The sequence below is a fragment of the Xenopus tropicalis genome, chromosome 4 (genome assembly GCF_000004195.4).
Source record: "Xenopus tropicalis strain Nigerian chromosome 4, UCB_Xtro_10.0, whole genome shotgun sequence".
Taxonomy (NCBI): domain Eukaryota; kingdom Metazoa; phylum Chordata; class Amphibia; order Anura; family Pipidae; genus Xenopus; species Xenopus tropicalis.
Genome location: NC_030680.2, coordinates 81051929 through 81065407, shown reverse-complemented (window position 1 = coordinate 81065407; position 13479 = coordinate 81051929).

The following is a 13479-nucleotide window of genomic DNA, read 5'->3' as shown; positions in this document are numbered from 1 at the left end:
TCTGTTTTATTTCTACATAAAAAAAGGAAATCAGTTTTAAAATTCTGAATTATTTGCTTATAATGGAGTCTATGGGAGACGGGCTTTCCGTAATTCGGAGCTTTCTGGATAACGGGTTTCCGGATAAGGGGTCCGATACCATATGTAAATCAGCCTGCCAAATATAATCAGTATCCATGTACAATGCCTATTGGTCAGTTTAGGGCATGTTTAATAATAGATGTGGAAATAAAGAGTTGCAGCATGTTCACTTCCTACTGTTCTGATAATTTGAGCTGCTTTCCAGAATGAACAGAACAGTTAAACAGTATGGCATATTTTACAATATCTGTTTGTTCAGTAAGATATTGTACAAGGTCGGGCCATGTCTTAAAACAGATGAGATATAAGATCTCAGGGCAGTCCTTTTGTTATTTAAGCATTTAAAAAACAGTTTTCATGTGCATATAAGAGACATACTATTAATTACTTTGTAGGGTTCTCTAGAAATTGGGTCCCCTAGGTTGGTTGCCCCCAGGATAGGCCCCAGGGAGGGTAACACTTTAGTAGTGGGACACCTTGGGTGGTTTGGCACTATAAGGGTTAACTGGGATTTAGCTTCCCTGCAGTTCAATAGTTAGGCCACAGGGTGCACACGGTATATAAGGCTGTGCAGCCATGTGCCTTCAGGTCTTTCAGCCTGGGACCCCTCTTGGATAAGAGGTATACCACAGGTTAGCAACAGACAGTTAGAGAATTGTTATAGACCACTCTAGGAGTGGGAGACAGGCAAACTAGCTGGGCAGCGTGGCCCCGACAGGAGGTGTAATGGATTAAGATCCACCAGCACTCATAGCTGGAGTCAGGGTATAAGTGCTAAGTATAGGAGATTAGCCTAATCCAGGGGTATCTAAGTGGAAGTACCGGGGTGAGGTCTGCTGAGGGGGTGTCCGCTTGGCGGGAGTACCGGGAAGTGCCCTAGAGAGGGGCTTCTGGCGAGAAGTACCGGAGGGAACCCCTAAAGGGAATCATCTGGCGTGTAGTACTGCTAATATCTCGTGGAGAGAGGGTCTCTTAAGGAAGAGGGAGTATACCCTGACTGCCTCATTGCTCCTGTATGCAATCTGCCTGTCTGATACAACTGTACAATAAATAAGTTCCACTGGTTAAACATCAATCCAGTGTCCTGTCTCTGCATATCTGGAGGATCCACCTGCCTGGTAAGCAACTACCCCAGGGAGGGGGCAAGGTGCTAGGAGTGTTGGGAGTCCTCACACTGCAGTACAGTATCAAGGTCCCAGGAGGGGAGTTATAGTTCAGTCTATCCCTATTCTGGGTGGAGGCACGCCAAAGTATAAAGTAACAGCTGTTCCCCAAAGTAAGCGGGGCTCAGGATCTCTGAAAGCGCCAAGTATAGTGACATATCAGCAGGTAGTGCCACATCTGTTTATAAAGTGGGCTACAACTTTAAAAGGCAAGTTCTAGTAATAATAACTTTATTTTTTTTTAATGTTTTAGCAAATTATGCACCCTGACCCTTTGGACGTTAAGTTGTTATTTGAAAGGTGGCGACAGTGCTGCACTATAGGGATTACACAAAGCCTATTGCAATACCATTCAGTCTGGTTAATATACGTCTAAGATATTAGTAGGCTGTAAGTAGATCTTCACACAGAACATTAGTGTTAAAGACTAAAGGGAGCTGTTATTTTAATGCTCCTCATCTGACATGAATTATTATTTCAATTAAAATGTGTGAAATTACCATCTGTTAGCTTCCTGGCTGTTTTCTTTCCTTAGGACTAAAGACATAATTGTCTCAGATTTTACAGTGCAAATTTTCCTATCTCTGGGACTATGAGTTAATTTTATTATATATGTTGATTACATTTTTTTACCATTCCTAAATTAAAACAATTATGTATATCATTACATAGTGTTTATGGTCATTTCAGTTATTCTCCTTTGATACATCTCTGTTGCTGTTGGCTCATGAAAGCCTCTAAACATCTGTAGCTACCTATAAACCATATAAAAAAAGGAATTTATAAAGCTATATACCGATGTCAGAAAGCTATCTTTTTCAGCAGCCTAGAAAAACTGGTCTATGAAAATAAATTTAAAAGTACACATTAGCAATCCCCCTTTTATAGTAGCCTACAGTTCCCATCATCTGCATTAAGTTGTTGGCTTGTACATAAGAGAGTCTTAATTCTTTAAGTTTGCCTACACTTGTAAGGTGGTTCTCAAATAAATTTTACAAAGACCTCACATGCTTGTCGTACATTTAAAATTAATGTTCAGAACCTAACTTACATATACAGTAAAGCACAACACAGGACTGGGTTTGGATACAAGCCTACAAAAAAGAGGGGGGGTTGATCAATGCATATTCCCTGGTCCCCTGTTTCATAAATAAATTGTCTATGCTTGTGCATGTATTTACAAAAAACAGGGGTTTTTAGTTACAAAATTATTATCAAAAGATTGGTAAGCCACCATACCACGTCAAGGTAAACCCCGTATGGTGGTCCTATCTATTTACCTCTGGTCATATTTTTCAAAGGCTGGCACTCCTGTGCACAATAGCCATTCTTGACCTGGGCGCTGGTTTGAGTCAGAGGGTTTAGTCCACCCCATGCCTTTAGCTTTTATAGAGAGAGATTGCCAAGACCACTGCATTGGTTCCACAGACTTAATCCTCCCCCGCTTGCGGCTTGTAAAAGAGAAGACTGCCCATTAACCAACACTAAGCCCTCTGACTCAAACCAGCCCTCAGGTCAAGAATGGCTACTGTGCACGGGAGTGCCAGCCTTTGAAAAATATGACTAGAGGTAAATAGATAGGACCACCATATGGGGTTTACCTTGACGTGGTATGGTGGTTTACCAATCTTATGATCATAATTTTGTAACTAAAAACCCAATTTTTTTGTAACTACAGGCACTAGTTATTTACTTGTTAATTTATAATTTACTTGTGAAACAGGGGACCAGGGAATGTGCATTGATCAATCCCCCTCTCTTTTTTGTATGCTTGTAGTTAATTTGGCCAGATCAGTTGGACTTGCACATGTGCAAACCACGCCTCCCCCCCCCCCCCCCCGGCGAGTGCGAGCACATTTAAAAACATTTAAACTCCCATACGGAGCAGTGAGGAGACGTCCCCATTGTTCCGTATGGGGGCAAAATTGCGGCTGGGCGGCATTCCCTAAATTTCTGCCTCCTTAAGCCTTTGTGGCCTCTCCACAAATCGGGCCTGCTTCTATGTTTCTGTGTTTGGATACACCTTTAATAAATGGTGTCAATAATCACAACATTTGTGTGCATTTTATCTCATCTGCACTTGCAAACCAAAAAATATATACTTCTACCAAAAAAAATTAACTTACCAAAAGGAGCGTAAATCTGTGTATTTGTGTGGCCTAATTGTGTATCACTTGTCCCTGTTGAATCTGTTGGATATACAATACTTCATCTGTCACAAAACATACAGAATTAAACAATATATAAACTGTAATACTAAGAATGTAATTTACTTAATCACATGTACTTTACATTACCTGCAATACATACTGTATAGCAGACATCTTGTGGATTGAAGAGCATATCTTAGGTATAAAGAATAAGAAGGAAAATAATTTCTTTTACCATTTTTTCATGTTCACAGGCTTATCTTTCCTTCTTTAGAGTTTATGGCTAGAAAGAGTCTTAATTGGGTGCAATGAGCCAAGGTAATCGGAGGCCCTACCCTGCCTGTGTGTGCCATACTCTGCCTGCCCTACCCTGCCTGTATGTGCCATACTATGCCTGCCCTACCCTGTATGTGTGTGCCATACTATGCCTGCCCTACCCTACCTGTGCATGCCATGATATGCCTGCCCTACCCTGCTTGTGTTTGCCATACTATGCCTGCCCTACCCTGCATGTGTGTGCCATACTCTGCCTGCCCTATGCTGCATGTGCCATATTCTGCCTGCATTACACTGCCTGTGTGTGCCATACTTTGCCTGTGTGTGCCATACTCTGCCTGCCCTATCCTGCCTGTGTGTGTATGTATGTATGTATGTATATCTTTATTTATAAAGCGCTACTTATGTACGCAGCGCTGTACAGTAGAATACATTAATACAAACAGGGGGTTAAAGATAATGGATAAATACAAAGTACAACAATAAATACAAATAAATACAAGGTACAGTTGCAATAAGAGTCAGAAACAAGATGAACGAGGTCCCTGCCCCGTAGAGCTTACAATCTATATGGGAGGGGTAACTAACAGACACAAATGGGCAAATGTAAGTGCTGTAGGTCACAGTGGGTGACACTACAATATAAGTGCCAGTTCCCAGATCAGGTGCTGGGTGAGTGCTCCAAAAGGTAGTCTTTAAGTTTAGATTTAAAAAGACTGAGGGAGGATTCTCTCCGGAGGAAATCGGGGAGGGTGTACCATACTATGCTTGCCCTAACCTGCCTGTGTGTGCCATACTATGCCTGCCTCGTGCTGCCTGTGTGCCATCTTATGCCTGCTCTATGCTGCCTGTGGGCCATACTCTGCCTGACCTACCATGCTGTCTGTGTGTGCCATACTCTGCCTGACCTACCATGCTGTCTGTGTGTGCCATACTCTGCCTGCCCTATGCTGCCTGGGTGTGCCATACTCTTCCTGCCCTGTGCTGTCTCTGTGTGCCTTACTCTGCCTGCCCTATGCTGCCTGTGTGTGCCATATTCTGCCTGCCCTACCTTGTCTGAGTGTGCCATACTCTGCCTGCCCTATGCTGCCTGTGTGTGCCATACTCTGCCTGCCCTATGCTGCCTGTGTGTGCCAAAATCTGCCTGCTCTATGCTACCTGTGTGTGCTATACTCTCATACCTTCCGAACACGCCACACCCATTTGTGGAACCACACCCCCTATATACCACTCCCATTTTACTAAATTTGACAGGTTATTTAAAGTTTGAACACATTTCTGGGGGGTTTGGGGTCTTGTTTTATGTGTTATTACAGTTTTGTTTAAAAAGCTGAAATTGCTTGGGTCTTGTTTTATGTGTTATAACAGTTTTGTTAAAGCTGAAATTGCCCTTTAAGCTGCAAGTCTCAGTTCCCACAAGAGACCAGTTTAGCTTATTAGTTACAATTGTATCTAAGTGCAGGTGTGGCTTGTAAACTTTCTGAGCTCTCTGCAAAAAGGTACTTATTTATTTAGACTGATGCCACACATGGCGTAGGGCTGATTTTTTCGGCAAGCGGAAAAACGATTGCCGAAAATTCAGCCCTACGCCTGCTACTTGTGCCTGCACCCGAATGAATGGAATACGCTCGGGTGCAGGCACATGTAGCCGATATACGCATGAAAACGCGAGACTTTGCATTCTCTCGCGTTTTCATGCGTATATCGGCTACATGTGCCTGCACCCGAGCGTATTCCATTCATTCGGGTGCAGGCACAAGTAGCAGGCATAGGGCTGAATTTTCGGCAAGCGTTTTTCCGCTTGCCGAAAAAATCAGCCCTACGCCACGTGTGGCATCAGCCTTAAGTCTGAGAAACAATGTTTCTAAGTGCAGGTGAAGCTTGTTAAGATTTCTGGTCTCTCTGCCAAAAGCTACTTTTTGATTAAGTTTAAGAAACATTTGTATCTAAATGCAGGTGAAGCTTGTTTAACTTTGTGGGCTCTCTGCCAAAAGCTACTTTTTAATTAAATTTGTATCTTTTTTAGTTCAGTGCAGGAGATCAAAGGGAAATTAGGGACTTTTCAGTAAGAATCTGGGACTGCGGGTTGAGCTGTCAAAAGAGGGACTATCCTAGGAAAATCAGGACTGTTGGGAGCTATGTACTATGTGCCATACACACAGGCAGCATAGGGCAGGCAATACATACAGTGACACAATGCTGGCACTGCTCCTACAGTCTGTCTGAGATGTGAACAGGTGAACAATGTGGGAGCTTACAGTCTGAGCCTGAGGTGTGAACAATGCAGGGGGTGAATAATACAGGACTAAAAGGTGTGAATAGTACAGGGGATTACATGTTTAAACAATACAGGGGCTCACAGCCTGTATCTGAGGTGTGAACAATGCAGAGGGTTAGTTAACCACAGTACTGATACTATTTAAAGTTTACACAATGGTAAGCAGTCACAGCAGCCAGAGAGGGGGCCACTCAGAGGGGGTCCGTGGGCCACCAGTTGGACAGCACTGGATAAGAGGAATGGAACTTTCATTTGAAGCAGTGTAGGTGGGTTTTCAGTTAGGGCTGTGAGGTTGAGATGCACTGGGCAAGGTTAATTTTGGTGTGTTTTCACCCAGTGTTAAAGGTGGAATACAAGTAGCACCTGGGAAAATGCCTGGTTGTACAGCAAATAGTGCTGATTTCTTGTTAACAGCTTAGGAAAAGGCGGATAAATGAGTTCCAGGAGTAAATGGAGGGAGAGTAGGAAAGACCTTCCATTCCTTGCTCCATTTAATGTTTTCAGTTGGCCAGCTGTAGGTAGCTGCTTGATTAGGCTGCAGGTGAGCAGCAAATAAAAAGAGCTGTGGGGTTACTGAGAGCTGTAGGTTATTCCCAGGGCACAGGGCAGGAATGGGATGGTGAGAAACCCTGAAAAGGTTCCATAGTGTGGAATTACTCTGGAAGGTGAGAGCCCAGAGTGGGGACAAGTTTTGAACAAGTTCTGTTGTAATATTGATGAGCTGTTTCCGGTGATGTTTAAATTGGAACGAGTTTGCCCGAAATAAATGTGTTTTTTTGCCTGAAGAAATGCTGTCCCTGTCTCTATGCTACTGATTCTCCGTGTATCTGCCTACCATAGCTAATTTCCTCCAAAAATTACATGCAGCATCAGTCTGGGCCTCCGGGGTACCGGGAAAAAACCCGGTGGGCCCCGGCGGCCCAAATCCAATCCTCCCCCAGGGTGCTCCCACAATCCACCATCTCCCTCCCAGGATGCGCCGCAGGTAAGTTTCTTTTAGGAGCGCTCAGGGTAGGGGGTCGGAGGGTGTTGGGGGCCCATGAGGCAGAAGGCTCCGCACCCCCCCCAGTCCGACCCTGATTGCATGTACAGACAGACAGCATGTCACAGTATAAATAGTTTATACACAGTATAAGAGTGCATAGATAGGCCGGTATGGGTCTATGTGTTTGCGCTGAGATTCACTTGGAAGGGTTGAACGTGATGGACTTCGGTCTTTTTTCAACCCAGCCTAACTATGTAACTTGGAGCTTGGTATACCTGTTCAGAAGCTTCATTTGACTGGAGAAGATAGGCAGAGAAGAACTGGAGAATGATGCCAAGAGCATGACACAGAGAGTGCTAAAATTTGGAAATAAATTGAGAAAAAATGGCCACTGGAAATCCATGGAGATTAAAAATATGAAGGACAAAAAGTTGAGACTGCTGATGGGAGCTTGCGTAAAGGAATGAAATGTGCCGCCTTACTGAAGCGGTCACCACCCAGATCAGTTTGTTTCCTTTAGAGGGAGGCAATTCAGCAATGAAATCTATGGCTAATGGGTCCAAGGACAAGACGGGATAGGTAGGGTTTGTAGCAGACCACATGGTGGGAAGTGGCTTGGTTGAAAGAGGTCAAAATATTTCAGCCAGCACAGCAAGTAAGGTGCAAGCAGGGCTTAGCCCTTGCGTGTTTATTCAAAATGCAATGTTTTGGGGGCGTACCCCTTCGTCAGGCATGCCTGGTATGCCTGACGAAGGGGTATGCCCCCGAAACGTTGCATTTTGAATAAACACGCAAGGGCTAAGCCCTGCTTGCACCTTACTTGCTGTGCTGGCTGAAATATTTTGACCGGACTGTGTGGAGAGTGCCGACTCTCTAGGCTGTGCACCAAGTAATAATTCTCTGGAGGAGGTAAGGGTGTGCTGGTGTAAATATTTTTCCTATTGGTTGAAAGAGGCACAGTCAGAGAAGGAAGCAACAATATTTTTGACATCTTTCTGCATAGAAGGCCTCCAAACCAGATGATTTAGTAGATCCAAAGACTTTTTCACCCCAGGATGTCCAGCTTGTTTGGAACCATGAGTGTGATGTAGAATAAAGTAACAAAGCTCTGGAGGAACATAAGCCAAAGACATATTTTTCCAGTTTATCATAGAGAAAATGTTTCTTCTCACACCTGGGCTCTATGGCTGATCAAATCTTTGGAAAAAACAAGAATATCGTCTTGATCTGCTTGAATAGGTCAGCTTTGCGATCAGAAATTAACTCTGCAGGGAGGGGGCTCATTGGATGGGGGCTTCTGTCTGGGTGAGTTTAGTTCTCCTATGAGGCAGGATCGAAACAAAAATGCAAACATATAGGTAGAACCCAGATCCCTGAGAGGAGTTAATAGAGGCACCCCACCCATTTTTGTTTGGTTTCAGTTTACCTAGTTATAACCCCATTTTTCCCCCTTTGTATCCATTTTCTTCTTTCTACCTCCCAGCAAGACCCTGACTTGCATACCGTCCCTCCTACCCTCCCCCCATCTTCTCTTCCCCTCCCACCCTTCCCTCCCCTAAAGAATGACACGTAAGAATTATACTTGCTTGACAAATGTATAATTTATTGATGTAACCATATACACCTTTATGCACCATCAAATACACTGGTATGTAACATGTCATTCTAATAAAAAAAGTTAAAACTTAAAAACAAAAAAAAGAAGGAAAGTCATTTTGGCATTTTACTGCCAATAGATCCACCACATTAGTGCCACCTAGAACAATATATTTATTCTGCAGAAAGCATTACCATACCTGAGTAAACAACCCTAGCAGCCAGGCCCGGATTTGCGGAGAGGCCGCAAAGGCTCGGGCCTAGGGCGGCACAAATTTAGGGGCCGCATGCCGCCCCGCCGCAACGAAATTTTGAAATTTTGCTCCGATGCGGAGCAGTGGGGATTTCTCCCCACTGCTCCGTATGGGAGTTAAATGCCTGCGCATGCGCACTTGAGTCGACGCGGCGCGGCATGGAGGGAGGGGGGGCTTGTTCGCGCATGCGCAGGGGGCGCGAATGGGGGACGGCTTCCTGCTGTATAGCTCTAGCCCTTATAGCTCAGGTCACACATTCCTAGGGAAGGGAGGAGGGAGTTCTGCACCAAGCAGGATAACGTCATGTGCCGGCACATCACTATGCACTCCTGACAGTTTCTCAGCCTGCCTCAGAAAAGAAGGAGTGCATGGCAAAGTGTGTAAGTCATTAAACATAAAGTTAATAGCCCTTTATCATCTCCATCAGCTTTTGGAGGGATAGAGGTATTTCACAAGGTTTGAACAGGCAGTTTCAAAATTTTCACTATTATTGTAGCTTAACAAGACCCGAAAATCTTTGTAAATAGGGCACATTTAAAATAAAATGGTCAAAAACATATTGGAGTGAGGCATTTTTGTTGAAATTTAACTTTTATAAATAGGCGAAGTTGAAAATATTAGCAATATTTTCAAACTACGGACATCTTTTCAGCATCATTTGGAAAACTGTTTTAATGACACAGACTTTTAATATTTGGGGAATTGTCCGAAGATGGTGGAACTAATGTTGGAATGGTGGAACTGATGGAATTAAAGGTAGCCTTACAGGGGCCGATTTCAGCAGTTTATCTGTCTGTGTATGGCCAGATCTCAATCAGGCAGTTTGATTTTTCCACTGGATTGGGGGCCGCATTTGGCTTGTTTATGTGCCCCCCTGATCCAACGGCGTGGATCTTACAGTGTATGGTCACCTTAACTCTTTTGTTTTCTAGCAGATTAGAATCCTGCTCAGTATTCAGACATTTTAGCAAGCCTGATATCTTCTACATTTATCATGTGTAAATATTACAACAGGTTTCTTCAGACTTTTAGGGCCAGATTTATTAATACTCTAACATTTCTTATTTTTTAATGTTAAAATTAAAATAAACTAGTTTCCACAAAGTGTCTACCATTTACTAAAAAATCTGAAATGAAAAAGCACGTGGGGGAAATGTTGTGAAAATTCCAATTTTTCCGATCTTGCATGAAAACTGTGACTTTTTAGAATTATCGCACAAAAAACAGCATTTCAAAGCAAAGGAAGGATCCCCCAGGGAAGGGAAGGGACATCTGCCACCGAATTCTATTCTACAACTTTTAGCTGCCGAATTGTCAGATTTAGATTTTTAGCCATTTTGACACATAGTAAATCTCAAGAAAGTTGTTTTCAGCAATTTGTAGCCCTAAAAAACTCTGAATTGGGAAAAAAAAATCAGACGGTTAGTAAATGCCCCCGTTAGACTTTATTGTTTATTCAATTGTAAACAGTTTTAGGTTATCCATATACTATACCCAGTTTTGTGCCATGATATTATCATATTGTTTTTGGAAAAAGGAGGAAGCAAGTACAAGATACATAACTATATTAAATGACCTTCCTCACGCTGTGACAAAAACAACCATAGTTACATAGTTACATAGGGTTGAAAAAAGACCAGAGGCCATCAAGTTCAACCCTTCCAAGTAAACCCAGCACACACAACCTATACTTACCACTATACCAACACTATACCAACACATACATAAACTATATATACAACTACTAAAACTAACTGTAGATATTAGTATCACAATAGCCTTGGATACTATGCTTGTTGAAGAACTCATCCAGGCCCTTCTTAAAGGCATTAAAGGAACAGTAACACCAAAAAATTAAAGAGTTTTAAAGTAAATTAAATATAATGTACTATTGCCTTGCACTGGTAAAAGTTGTGTGTTTGCTACAGTAACACTACTATAGTTTATATAATAAGCTGCTGTGTAGCCCCGGGGGCAGCCATTCAAGCTGGAAAAAAGGAGAAAAGGCACAGGTTACATAGCAGATAACAGATAAGCTCTGTAGAATACAATAGAGTTTTATCTGTTATCTGATAAGTGCCTGTGCCTTTTCTCCTTTGAATGGCTGCCCCCATGGCTACACAGCTGCATTCTTTATATAAACCATAGTAGTGTTTCTGAGGCAAACACACCAGTTGTACCAGTGCAGGGCAGCAGTACATTATATTGGAATTTCTTTTATACACTTTAATTTTTTGGTGTTACTGTTCCTTTAACAGAATCTGCCATCACAACATCACTAGGAAGGGCATTCCCCAACCTCACTGCCCTCACCGTGAAAAAGCACCTACACTGCTTCAAATGGAAGCTCCATTTCTCTAATCTAAAGGGGTGGCCTCTGGTGCGTTTTTATGGGAAAAAAGAACATCCCCTATCTACCTATAATTCCCTCTAATGTACTTGTACAGAGTAATCTAACCTCATAGCTTAAATCTTCCATCCCCTTAGTTGCACATCTCTGCACTCTCTCCAGCTCATTAATATCTTTCTTAAGGACTGGAGCCCAAAACTGCACTGCATACTCAAGGTGAGGCCTTACCAGGGCAAAATTATGTATTCATCCCTTGAGTCAATGCCCTTTTTTATACAGCACTTTATTTGCTTTAGTAGCCACAGAATGACACTGCCTGGAATTAGACAACTTGTTATCTACAAAAATCCCTAGATCCTTCTCCAGTACAGTATTCGATGCTAAGAAGAGACAAAAAAAATTATTAATAAAAAATGCCTTTAGTTTTTGTATATATCATTAGCAATGACTGCAATTGAAAAGAATATTACTTATAACCAATAACCACCATGCAACCATTGGAAACACAATCCCCACAATGTGACAGATATTTTTGTATCACTGTGAAGACAAATCAAGTGGTTGTTACTGAAAACAATAAAAAGCTGTTCTTCCATGAAGGCAGAGAATTGTGTGTCAGGAAGCACAGTCGGAGAATGAAATGCTGCCTTTCCATCTCTTCAAAAGAACGATGACCTGTGCTAAACTATGAGCTAAATGAGAATTTCTTGCCTGGCCGCCTTGTACCTTTCATTGCTGATGGAACAGTTTCTACTTAGGAAAATACCCATTCTTTGCCTAGCCATATTAATCTAAATCCTCTGCTGCCTCAGACATTTGGATTGAGCATTCTCAGGGCAAGAAATGCTTGCTGTGCTTATTCAGAATATTCTGCTAAATGCTGCACTTCAGCTAGAAAAATAATAATCAAAAAACATAAACCAGATTTACAGTACATAATCTTTTGGGAAATATTAATATATTTAGATAATTGTAATCTTATCTTTCAACCATTAAAATTCTGATCTAGAAAGTGGCCATACAAACAATTTTAGCAGTTTTGGCAATTGGCCACTTCGGAGCTAGATATTCCTGCAATCCTATCACATGGCAATCAATTTGTCCAGCCACAACATCCTCAACATCAGTCCCTGTGTATTTCATGGCACACCAACTAATCAAATGGCTGCAACTTTCACTCTCTTATATTGAGTTCCGCTGTTTTGGGCTTTGGCCAAATGAACCAGTAAACTGTATTTGACTATCCATCTGCTAAAATCAGATAATATCCAACTAGTATGTCCAAATGTGGCTGGCAGCTTAAAGGAACAATTTAGAGTAAAAATAAAACTGGGTAAATAAATAGCCTGTGCAAAATAAAATGTTTCTAATATATTTAATCAGCCAAATATGTATTCTGTAAGGGCTGGAGTGACTGGATGTCTAACATCCAAATGGTTGTTGAGCTCACGAGCCACAGGTTGGGTATCATTGCATTCCCTTTTTTAATAAAACTGAAGCATTGAAATCTAGCCTCAGTGAATTGATGGAGAAAGGAGTTAAACTACAAACTACACACTACCTCCGGGTAACACGTAGCGAGGACAGAGCAGGGCCATTAGGAAGCAGTCCAAAATTAGGGAGCAGTGTTGTTAGGAGTATAGTCAGGCTGCTGCGGACAAATTGTTCCTCCCCCAGCGAATTTCTCTTTCCATGTCCTTTATATTCCAATTTTAGAAAAAATGGTAAGAAAACAGTTATTTTAAAAAGTCATTATTATTAATAATTGAAACAATGGAACTGAAAAAACTAGTTTGGAAGCAGGGCTAGAACTAAGAGTAGGAAGAAGAGGCACCTGCCTAGGGTGCAATGCTGGGGGGGCACCAGGCAGGTACCTCTCCTGCCTACCCCTGGTCTGTGTTCCCTTTGCCCCAAAGGGGGTGAAAATCCAGCTAGAAGGGCTGCACTGACTGCAATTAAATGTAAATGCAATCAGTGCAGACTTACAACATGCATTTAAGTTGTATACTTATGTTAAGTAAAAAAGAATAAACATTTTGGGGGGAATTCACAAAGGTGGTGATACTGAGACAAAATAAAAGGGGAGGTATAACCTATATCTCCACTGTGAATTTGTATTTTAAACAGACAGTTTTCAGATTTCAGATTTTGATGATATTTTACCAACATTTTTTATGAATTTGTCTTAGTAAATCTGTTGGTGTGCCATCAAACCCACATTTACATGAACCTTGGAATAAGGATTTTGCATTTTATTTGCCAGTCATTTTACTTGAGGGGCATATCCTGTAGGGGAATTTTAGTTTGCCTTGGAAAACTATCAATGTTTTTCTGCACAAACTGGGC